Genomic DNA, 10,709 nt, shown 5'->3' with positions numbered 1-10,709 from the left:
GTTCAACTTTTTCATTGTAGTGCAAAAAACAGCCACAGACAACAAGCAAACAGCTGAGCATGGTTGTGTTCCCATAAAACTTTATTGGTAGTGAGCAAGATTTGGCCCATGCACTGTACTTTTCTGATCCCTGTCCTGAAGTAATAAATGTTATGGTTAAAAATCTTTTATTGATAATTCAATTATCTAGGCAGATCAAGTTTATGAAAAGTAGTGTGGAAATTGATTCTCTTGCTTGCATATACTCAGTGGTTAGAGTGTCAGCCCATCCTCGGAAGGGTTGCAGGTTCGATTCCAAGTCAGGGGCAAGTCCCTGGGTTGCAGGTCAAATCCCCAGCCTGGGTCAGGACATGTGGGGGAGGCAACCAATCCATGTGTCTGTCTCACATCAATGTCCCTCCCTCCCTCCCTCCCTAAAAATTAATGGAAAAAGATATCCTCGGATGAGGATTAACAACAACAACAAAAAAAGAAGTAAAAGTCTTTTCACATTTGATTAATTTCTGGTATTTTAAAAATTCTTACTGTAGCTTTTCATTCTGCATCTATCCTATATAATAAAAGGGAAATATGCAAATTGACTCTAAAGGCAGAATGATCATAACGACTGCTGGACCAGTCACTATGAGGCTCACTGACCACTCTTGGTTCTTTTCCCCGGCCGGCAGGCTCTGATCGCCTGATGGGAATTGGGAACCACTGGCAGGAGATGTGGGTGGTGCCAGACCAAGGCCCCCATCCCCACTGGTTGCTCCACACACAGGGCAACCCACAGCATGGGCGGGGCCTGCGAGTGGGCAGGAACAGCCAACCTCTCAGTCCCTTACCCCGGCTGTCAGGCACCGAGCACCTAATGGCGAAAGGGGAACTGGGGGTGGGTGGCAGCAGGGGGTGGGGCCATCTGTGGGCAGCCAGGGAAGATGGCCCTGATCGCAGGCCAGGCCTAGAGACTGTACCCGCGCACGAATTTCGTGCACTGGGCCTCTAGTCTAAAATAAGCATCAGAATAGAATCATGATGGGCATAAATGATCAGAAAAGAAATTCATACTTTTGTTACATTAAGTAGACAAAGGCTGATCAGGCTGGGGAAAATAAGCCTGAAGTACATATGTGTATTTTGTTTCGTTTACTGTCATCAGTGTTGTGGAAATTGAGTTCTATGGCAAATTTACCTGATTTATTAAATTTTTATAGATATATTGGTAATTGTTGCAACTCAGTGATGGATATGTGAAGGTTTATTATGCTGTTCTACCTACATTTTTGTAGTTTGAAATTTTCTATAATAAAATGTGAAAAAAAAAGTCTTATGGATGAGCCTGCTAATGCATTGCTTCTTTTATTTCTGTTCTGTCAGGATAGTTTTGTGATACTTGCTCAGTTAGATCACTAGAGAACTACCTGAGTTTGTCTTTAGGTTTTTATATTTTTGATTACCACAGGAATGCTTTTTTGCTTCTTTGTATGCTTTTTTGTTATTTTTCCTTTTTTATATTTTATGTAGATATATTTCTGAAATTAATATTTGAAACCGCTTGAAATGCTACTCTATTTTTTATTTTTCATGGAAAACACTAAGCCAGTGTTTCATTTTATACTTAATATTGTAAGTTACATATATACTCATATACTCATCTGCTATTTCCTGACTTCTGTGTCTAGGGCACTGTTAGATGTCATATCTTACATAGGATTTTGCATAGAGTATGCTTAAAGGATAATTGTATGTTTAGAACCATTTCAAAAAAAACAGCCAGGCATTTTTAAAATATATATTTTTATTGATTTCATAGAGGAAGGGGAGAGGGAGAGAGTGATAGAAACATCAATGATGAGAGAGAGTCACTGATCGGCTGCCTCCTGCACTGGAGATTGAGCCTACAACCCAGGCCTATGCCCTTGGCCGGAATCGAACCCAGGACCCTTCAGTCTGTAGGCCAACACTCTAGCCACTGAGCCAAACTGGCTAGGGCCAGCCAGGCATTTAGATACAAATATTTAGGTACTCTAGACTTTGTGTGATTAACTTCTGTCAGATTTATTATGTCTAATTCATTCATTGATTATTTATTGAGTTCCGTTTCTATTCTAGGCATTCTTATTGACTGAACAAGACAGTCAAGGTTCCTTGCCTTCATGGAGCTTACAGTCTAGTGGGGTGACACAACATAAACAAACAAATAAGATAATTCATATGGGTGATTTATTCTCAGCTCATACAGAAGGTAAGATGCTTGCGAGTGTTGGGGAATAGATTGGGTATCCAGGAAAGCCTCTTTGGGATGGTAACATTTTAGCAGATACCCGAAAGACAAGATAGAACTAGCCATTCACAGAGTTGGGGAAAGTGTGTTCTGAGACTACCTGGTGCAACGTTCTGGAGGGAAGGAACAAGCTTAACATGTTTGAGGAACAGTAGTAAGACCAGTGTGTCTGCAGGACAGTGGAAAGGGAATGGTGAGAGATGAAGCTGTGTGAGGTTAGCAGAAATCAGATCATGTAGGGATGATAGTTTTATGGAAAAGAAGGTTGTCTTGATTACTAGTACAGTTGCTAAGCAAGATCATGACAACTGATTTACATTTGAAAATTTGCTCTGGTTGCTGTGCAGAGAAAGAATAGAAGGAGGGGCAGGAGTAGTAGAGAGACCAGTTAGGGGACATACGCAATCATGAGATTGTGGTGGTTTACAACTAGGTTTACAGTTGTAATACAAATAAATAGTACAAGATTAAACTCTGCACATATTCACAACTATAAACCTGCTTTTGCCCACCCCTTTATGTACATTCATGTACAAGTCTTTGTGAATATGTTTTCATTTCTCTTGGATAGATCCTAGGAATGAAATTTTGGGTCATGGGAGTGTGTTTCATATTACAAGAAACTGCCAAATTATTTTCCAAAGTGGTTGTATCATTTTACGTTATCAGCATTGTAAGAGAGTCCCAGTTACTCCACATTGTCACACACTTTTGGTATTACCTGCCAGTTCCTTTTATTTTAAGTCATTGTAGTGGCTATAAAATGGTATCTTATGGCGTGTGTTTTTTCTGATTTGATAATTTTTTTATTATAAAATTTACCATTTTAACCATATTTAACTGTTACAGTTTGAGTACATTCACATTGTGCAACTATCACCACCATCCGTCTTCAGAACTTTTTCATTATCACAAACTGAAACCCTGTCCTCATTAAGTGAACTCCCCATGCCCTGCTCCCCCAGCCCTTGGCAGCCACCATTATATTTTCTGTCTCTCTGAGTTTGACTACTCTAGGAACCTCATATAAGTGGAATCATACTAAATTTGTCCTTTAGTGTCTGGCTTATTTCACTTAATGTCTTAAAGGTTTATCTATGTTGTAACATATATCAGAACTTCCTTTTTAAGACTGAATTATATTATTCCATTCTATGTATATGCCACATTTTGTTTATCCATTCATCTCATGGACATTTGGATTGTCTGGTGTTTTAATTTGCATTTACTTAATAATTAATGATGTTGAAAAGCTTTTCATATGTTTCTTGGCCATTCAGATAACTTCCTTTGCTTGCTTTAAAAAAATGTGTCATTTTCTTATTGCTGATTTATAAGCTTTCCTTATATATTCTTTTTTTCCCCTTATTTTTATTGATTTCAGAGAGGAAGGGAGAGGGAGAAAGAAATAGAAACATTAATGATGAGAGAGAATCATTGATAGGCTGCCTCCTGCATGTCCCACACTGGAGATCGAGCCTGCAACCCGGGCATGTGCTCTGACTGGGAATGAGTTCCGGTTCATAGGTCAACACTCAACCACTGAGCCACGCCGGCTGGGCTAAATTTTCCTTACATATTTTTGATACATTCCCTGGATCAGAAACTTTTGTTGTGATTATTTCTCCTTGACTATGGCTTACCTTTTTGGTTTTTTTTCCTTCTCATTGTTTTGGGGTGTTTATAAAGAAGAAAGCAGGCCCATCTTTTTACCATCATAAATCTGAAAGTTTTCTTGAAGTGCTTCACTGCCTGGAAGGTAGTCTCCAGTGGAGTGATTTGGGGATGAGGCAAGATGATATGGAATACCTTCTTAAATATTACAGTACCATTATTTTATATGTATGGCTATCTAGCCTGGTGGGCGTGGCTCAGTGGTTGAGTGTCAGCCCATGAACCAGGAGGTCATGGTCCAATTCCCCGTCAGGGCACGTGCCTGGGTTGCGGGCTTGATCCCTGGTGCGGGGCATGCAACAGGCAGCCATCAGTGATTCTCATTATTGATGTTTCTATCTCTTTCTCCCTTTCCCTTCCTGTCTGAAATCAATAAAAAATATATACTAAAAGAAAGGTATGACTATCTAAACCTATCCAGAGAATGATTTGGTTTGTAAAAAATAGTTTTCTGCTCTGGTACATTGTAATATTACAAAAGGTGATTTTACCTTTGAACTGATTGAGCCTCTATCCTAAGACAATAATTATTTAAGACAAGCACTAAATGAAATTGATCATTGCTGTATTTTTTATAAATGAAAAATGGAATTATCTGAATGTGCAAAGAAAAGAAAGGAGTAGTATGTACAACATAGAAAATATGCCTTTGTACTAAGAAGCTGATTTTTTTTTTTTTAGAACCTCCCTGAGGATATGTTTTTATTAATTCTTAGAGAGAAACAGACAAACATTGATTGGTTGCCTCCTGCCCATCCCCCAACCAGGGATTGAACTCTGGACCTAGGTATGTGCCTGACCGGGAATAGAACCCACAACCTTTCGGTGTACAGGACAATGTTCCAACCAACTGAGCCACCCAGCCAGAGCCTAAGAAGCTAACATTTTGTTCTGGTTACAAGTGTGTAAAATATCCAATATAATATCTGGGTTGCAAATACCCCATCTGTAAAATCGTATAGTAAAATAGCTACCTCATTGGGTTGTCTTGCGATTGGAAGGAAAGAATGGCCCCTAACGTTTTAGCTCATGCCTGAAATGGTAAGTATGCAATAAATGCAATCTCTGCTGCTCTTTCTTACACAATATGATGGTATGTGTAAATGGTTGTGGGATTATGTGTGTGAATGGTTGTGGGATTATGTGTGTTCCAATCACCTCTTATTTTCTTGAAGGTGATTTTTCCCTTTTCTGTTACCTACCACATTAAATTATCACCAAATTCTATACTAGTATAGGTCTTGAATCCATCAGCTTTTTTCCACCTTCATTGATGTCATCTATTCTAGCTTACTCCTGGAGCTGTCTCCCAGCTGGTCGCACTGCATCTTTTTTTGCACCTCTTACAGTTTGTATTCTTTTTAAAAAAAACAACCACCAAAAAACTCCAGAAATTTATTCTCTCATAGTTTTGAAGGACAGAAGTCTGATCTCAGAGTGTCATTTAGCAGGGTTGGTTCCTTCTTGGGGACTCTGAGGGAGAAGCTGCTCCATGCTCTTAGCCTCTGGTGATTGTTGGCCATCCATGGCTTGTGGCAGCATCACTCCAGTCTCTGCCTCTTGTCTGACAGACGTGGCATTCTCTCTGTATCCAGTTTGTATTCTTCAATGGTGGCCTTTGATGAACATGACTTTTTATTTGATGAAATCTAATTTATCAGATTTTTTTCTTCCAGGATTAGCACTTGTGTTTTGTCTAAGAAATCTTTACCCCAAGGTCACTAAGATACTCTACGTTTTGTTTTCCTAGTAGCTTTAGTTTTTGCTTTTATGTTTAGACTAGAGGCCCGGTACACAAAAATTTGTGCACTCAGGAGGGTCCCTCAGCCTGGCAGCCTGTGCCCTCTCACAGTCTGGGACCCCTCGGGGGATGACCACCTGCTGGTTTAGGCCTGCTCCCCAGGGGGATTGGGCCTAAGCTGGCAGTCAGACATCCCTTTGGCAGCCCGGGAGCCCTCGGGGAATGTCCACTTGCCAGCAGGGAGCAGGCCTAAGCTGCAGTCGGACATCCTTAGCGCTGCTGAGGAGGCAGGAGAGGCTCCCACCACCACCGCTGTACTGGCAGCCATCAGCCTGGCTTGTGGCTGAGCAGAGCTCCCCCTGTGGGAACACACTGACCACCAGGGGGCAGCTACTGCATTGAACGTCTGCCCCCTGGTGGTCAGTGTGTGTCATAGTGACCAGTGATTCCCAGTCGCTCTGCTGTTAGGGTCAATTTGCATATTATCCTTGTATTATATAGGATAGAGGCCTGGTGCATGGGTGGGGGCTGGCTGGTTTGCCCTGAAGGTTGTCCCGGATCAGGGTGGGGGTCCTGCTGGGGTGCCTGGCCAGCCTGGGTGAGGGGCTGATGGCTGTTTGCAGGCTGGCCACAGCCCCTTCAGGGTAGGGGTCCCCGCTGGAGTGCCTGGCCAGCCTGGATGAGGGGCTGAGGGCCGTTTTCAGGCTGGCCACACCCCCTTCAGGGTGGAGGGTCCTGCTGGGATCCCTGGCCAGTCTGGGTGAGGGGCTTATGGCTGTTTGCAGGCTGGCCACGGCCCCCAGCCACCTAAGCTCCCAGTGGAGGCTGGCTGGAAGCAGGTATCTGGGATTTATTTATCTTCTATAATTGAAACTTTGTTGCCATTTGCAGAGGCCACAGCGAGCCCGAGCAGGCGGGAAGCTTGGCTTCCTCCATCACCGGGGCAACCAAGCCTCCTGCTTGCTCCAGCTCAATGGCTGCTGGCCGCCATCTTGGTTGGGTTAATTTGCATATAGCCGCTCTGATTGGCTGGTGGGTGTGGCTTGGGTGTAGCAAAGGTACGGTCAATTAGCATCTTTGTCTTTTATTAGTGTAGATAGTTTATTTCAAATTAATGTTTGTATCTGGTGTGGGATAGGAATAGGTTATTTTTCTCACATATCCATCTACTTATTCTATCACCATTCATTGAAAACTACTTTGATTTATCCATTGATTTACTTTGGTACCTTGATCAGAAGTCAGTTGATTGTATGTGAATGGGTCTACTTCTGGACTCTATTCTGTCTCATTGTCTGTCTATTCTTGCAACAATATCACACTGATTTCTACAGTTTTATAGTAAATCTTGATAGAAGGTAGTGAAACATCTAACTTTGCTTCTTTTTTTTTCATAATTGTTTTGACTTTTCTATTTTGCATTTCCATATACATTTTAGGACCAGTTTTTCAGCTCCAAAAAGGCCAGCTGAGATTTTTATTGATACATGTATTTGATTCACTTGGGGAGACTTGACAACATTAAGCTCCTCAATCTATGAATGTGGTATATTTCTCCATTTATTTAGATATTTAAAAACATTTTCTCATCAGTCTTTTTACTGGAGATCCTGCACATTTTTCATTAGATTTATTCCTAAGTGTTTTATGTTTTTTAATACCATTATAAATAGTATTTTTAACTTTGACTTTCAGTTTTTTGTTACTATTCTATAGAATGCAGTTGTCTATTTTATACTGAGCATGTATCCTGTGACTTTGCTAAATTCACTTATTAATTTTAGTAGGATTTTTCATTTTTTGGTACATTCCCTAGGGCTTTTATATACACAGTTGTATAGTTTACAAATAAAGACTGTTTTACTTTTACTTTTCCAGTAGTTATGCTTTTTAGTTCCTTCTTATTGCACTGGCTAGGCCCGACAATATAGTTTTGAATAGAAGTAGAAGTGATAAGTTTGGACATCCTTGCCTTGTCCCAGTCTTAGGGGGGAAGTATTCATTATTTCACTATTAATACGTTAACTGTAATTGTTTTGTAAAAGCCAACCCCTTTTTGATATCATGAATGGAGATTGAATTTTGTCAAATGATCTTTCTACATTTATTGATATACTAGAGGCCCGGTGCACAAAAATTTGTGCACTTGGGGGGTGGGGGGGGGTTCCCCAGCCCGGCCTGTGCCCTCTCACAGTCTGGGACCCCTCCGGAGATAATGACCTGCTGGCTTAGGCCTGCTCCTGGGTGGCAGAGGGCAGGCCCAATCCCTAAGTGCAGCCCCTGGTCAGGCTCAGAGCAGGGCCGATTGGGGAGTTGGGGCGCCGCCCCGTCATGCACAGAGCAGGGTGGATTGGGAGGTTGCAATGCCACCCTCAGTCACACTCAGGGTAGACTGATTGGGGGGTTGGGGCACCGCCCCCTGTTACACTCAAGGCAGGGTCGATGGGGAAGGTTGCGGCGCCACCCCCTGTCACGCACAGAGCAGGGCCAATCAGGGAGTTGGGGCACTGCTCCCTGTCACTCACAGAGCAGGGCCGATCAGGGAGTTGGGGCGCTGCCCCCTGTCACTAACAGAGCAGGGTCCATCAGGGGGGTTGGGGCACTGCCCCCTGTCACTCACAGAGCAGGGCCGATCAGGGGGTTGGGGAGCTCCCCCCTGACACTCACAGAGTAGGGCCGATAGGGGAGTTGGGGCACCGCCCCCTGTCACACACAGAGCAGGGCGGATCAAGGGGTTGGGGCACTGAACCCTGTCACACTCAGGGCAGGGCCAATGGGGAGGTTATGGCTCTACCCTGTCACACACAGAGCAAGGCCCGTGGAGGGGGGCTGGGGCGCCACCCTCTATCACCCACAGATCAGGGCCAATCAGGGGGTTGGGGCACCGCCACTGTCACACTCAGGGCAGGGTCAATGGAGAGGTTATGGTTCTACCCTGTCACACACACAGCAGGGCCCGTGGGGAAGGGGGTGTTGAGGCGCCGCACCCTGTCACACACAGAGCAGGGCAGATCAGGGGGTTGGGGCGCTGCACCCTGTCACACACAGAGCAGGGCTGATCAAGGGGTTGGTGCGCTGCACCCTGTCAAACACAGAGCCGCAGGGCAATCGGGGGATTGGGGAGCTCCCCGCCTAACAGGCACAGAGCAGGGCTGATCAGGGAGTTTGGGTGCTGCCCCCTGTCACGCTGATCCCGGTGCCGGGAGCCTCGCTGCTCCGCTGATCCCGGTGCCGGGAGGCATATTACCCTTTTACTATATAGGATAGAGGCCTGGTGCATGGGTGGAGGCCGGCTGGTTTGCCCTGAAGGGTGTCCTGGATCAGGGTGGGGGTCCCCACTGGGGTGCCTGGCCAGTCTGGCTGAGGGGCTGAGGGCTGTTTTCCCGCTGGCAGTTGACTAAAAGCTCCCAACCGCTCCTTGTTTTCTTTTTTTTTTTTTTATTCTGGGCCAGCTTTAGCTATGAGGCCTCGCTGCTGAAAACATGGATACAATGTTGCGATCCATGGCTGACTGAAAGCCGGTTTTGTTTAGCTTCTTATTTGCAACATAGTAATAGTTGCTTAGAGTTGCAGTTGAGAGACTGGCAAGTGAGGCGGGGAACATTGCAGTCTGCAGTCCCTGGAGCAAGCAAGCCTCCCTGCTCGCTTCAGTGCATGGCTGCCGGCCGCCATCTTGGCTGACAGTTAATTTGCATAAGGATACGCTGATTAGCCAATGGGAAGGGTAGCGGTCGTACGCCAATTACCATGTTTCTCTTTTATTAGTGTAGATATAGTCATACATGATTTTCTTATTTTGTTGGTGTTGTAGAAGACATTGGTTTTTTATTATAAACTTTATTTGAGGTCATTGCACATGCATATGCATTTGTAATAAATAATACTGAGAGATTCCATATATCCTACCTGATTGCAAAAGTATAGCACAATATCACTACAAGGATATTGACATTGATATGATTAAGACACAGAACATTTTCTTTACCAGAAGGATACCTCATGTTGCTCTTTTATAGCCATACCTGTTTCCCTCCTGTTGCTACCCCTTCCCTAACTCTGGGAACCATTAATCTCTTCTCTATTTCTATAGTTTGTCATTTCTAGAGTGTTCTACAGATGGAATCATACAAAATGTAATCTTTTGGGGCTGGCTTTCATTTTTTCCCATGGTATGGATGTACACAGTTTGTTTAACCATTCACTTGTTGAAAGTCATCTGGGTTGTTTCCAGTTTGGGGTTATTAGGAATAAACATGATAAAAATATTCATGTGCTCTAACCGGTTTGGCTCAGTGGATAGAGCGTCAGCCTGCAGACTGAAGGGTCCCAGGTTCGATTCCTGTCAAGGGCATGTACCTTGGTTGCAGGCACATCCCCAGTAGGGGGTATGTAGGAGGCAGCTGATTGATGTTTCTCTCTCATCGATGTTTCTAATTCTATCTCTCTCCCTTCCTCTCTGTAAAAAATCAATAATAAAAAAAAAATGAACTGTGATTTCTAAAAAAAACACAAAAAAACATTCATGTAGAGATTTTTGTGTAAACCTGAGTCATTCTTCTGGGATAAATGACCAGGAGTGCATTTTCTGAGTCATGCAGTAGTTGCATGTTTAGATTTTTTATAAGTTGCCAAATTGTTTTCCAGAATGGCTGCACTATTTAATATTCCCATCAATAATGTATGAGTAATCTAGTTTTTTCACATTCTTGTTAGCACTTGGTATGATCAGTATTTTTTAATTTAGCATAGGTGTGTAGTGATACCTCATTATGGTTTTAATTCACATTTCCCTAATGGTTGATGATGTTGAACATTTTTTCATGTGCTTTTTAAAAAATACTTTTTTAAAATTGATTTCAGAGAGGGAGGGAGGCGAGAGATATAGAAACATCAATGATGAGAGAGAATCATTGATCGGCTGCCCCCTGCGTGCCCTACACTGGGGATCAAGCCCACAACCCGAGCATGTGCCCTGACCAGTAATTGAACCGTGATCTCCCGGTTCATAGGTCGATGCTAAACCACTGA

General features: G+C 43.4%; 1 protein-coding gene across 3 annotated transcripts in view; it reads left to right on the top strand.

Moving 5' to 3' along the window:
* EDC3 (enhancer of mRNA decapping 3) overlaps positions 1-10,709 on the top strand; it is a 105,948-nt gene that overhangs the window by 5,198 nt on the left and 90,041 nt on the right. For 2 of the 3 annotated variants that reach the window (XM_006087870.3, XM_023753106.1), the window contains exon 2: positions 2,095-2,227. The exons of the other annotated variant lie outside the window; for it this stretch is intronic. The gene's annotated coding sequence lies outside the window, so the exon portion shown is untranslated. The remainder of the gene's footprint in view (positions 1-2,094; positions 2,228-10,709) is intronic. 3 annotated transcript variants of the gene reach the window in all.

This window comes from Myotis lucifugus, unplaced genomic scaffold (genome assembly GCF_000147115.1).
Source record: "Myotis lucifugus unplaced genomic scaffold, Myoluc2.0 scaffold_41, whole genome shotgun sequence".
Taxonomy (NCBI): Eukaryota; Metazoa; Chordata; class Mammalia; order Chiroptera; family Vespertilionidae; genus Myotis; species Myotis lucifugus.
Note: the sequence above shows the minus strand (reverse complement) of the source record. Positions and strands in the feature narration are given on the sequence as shown.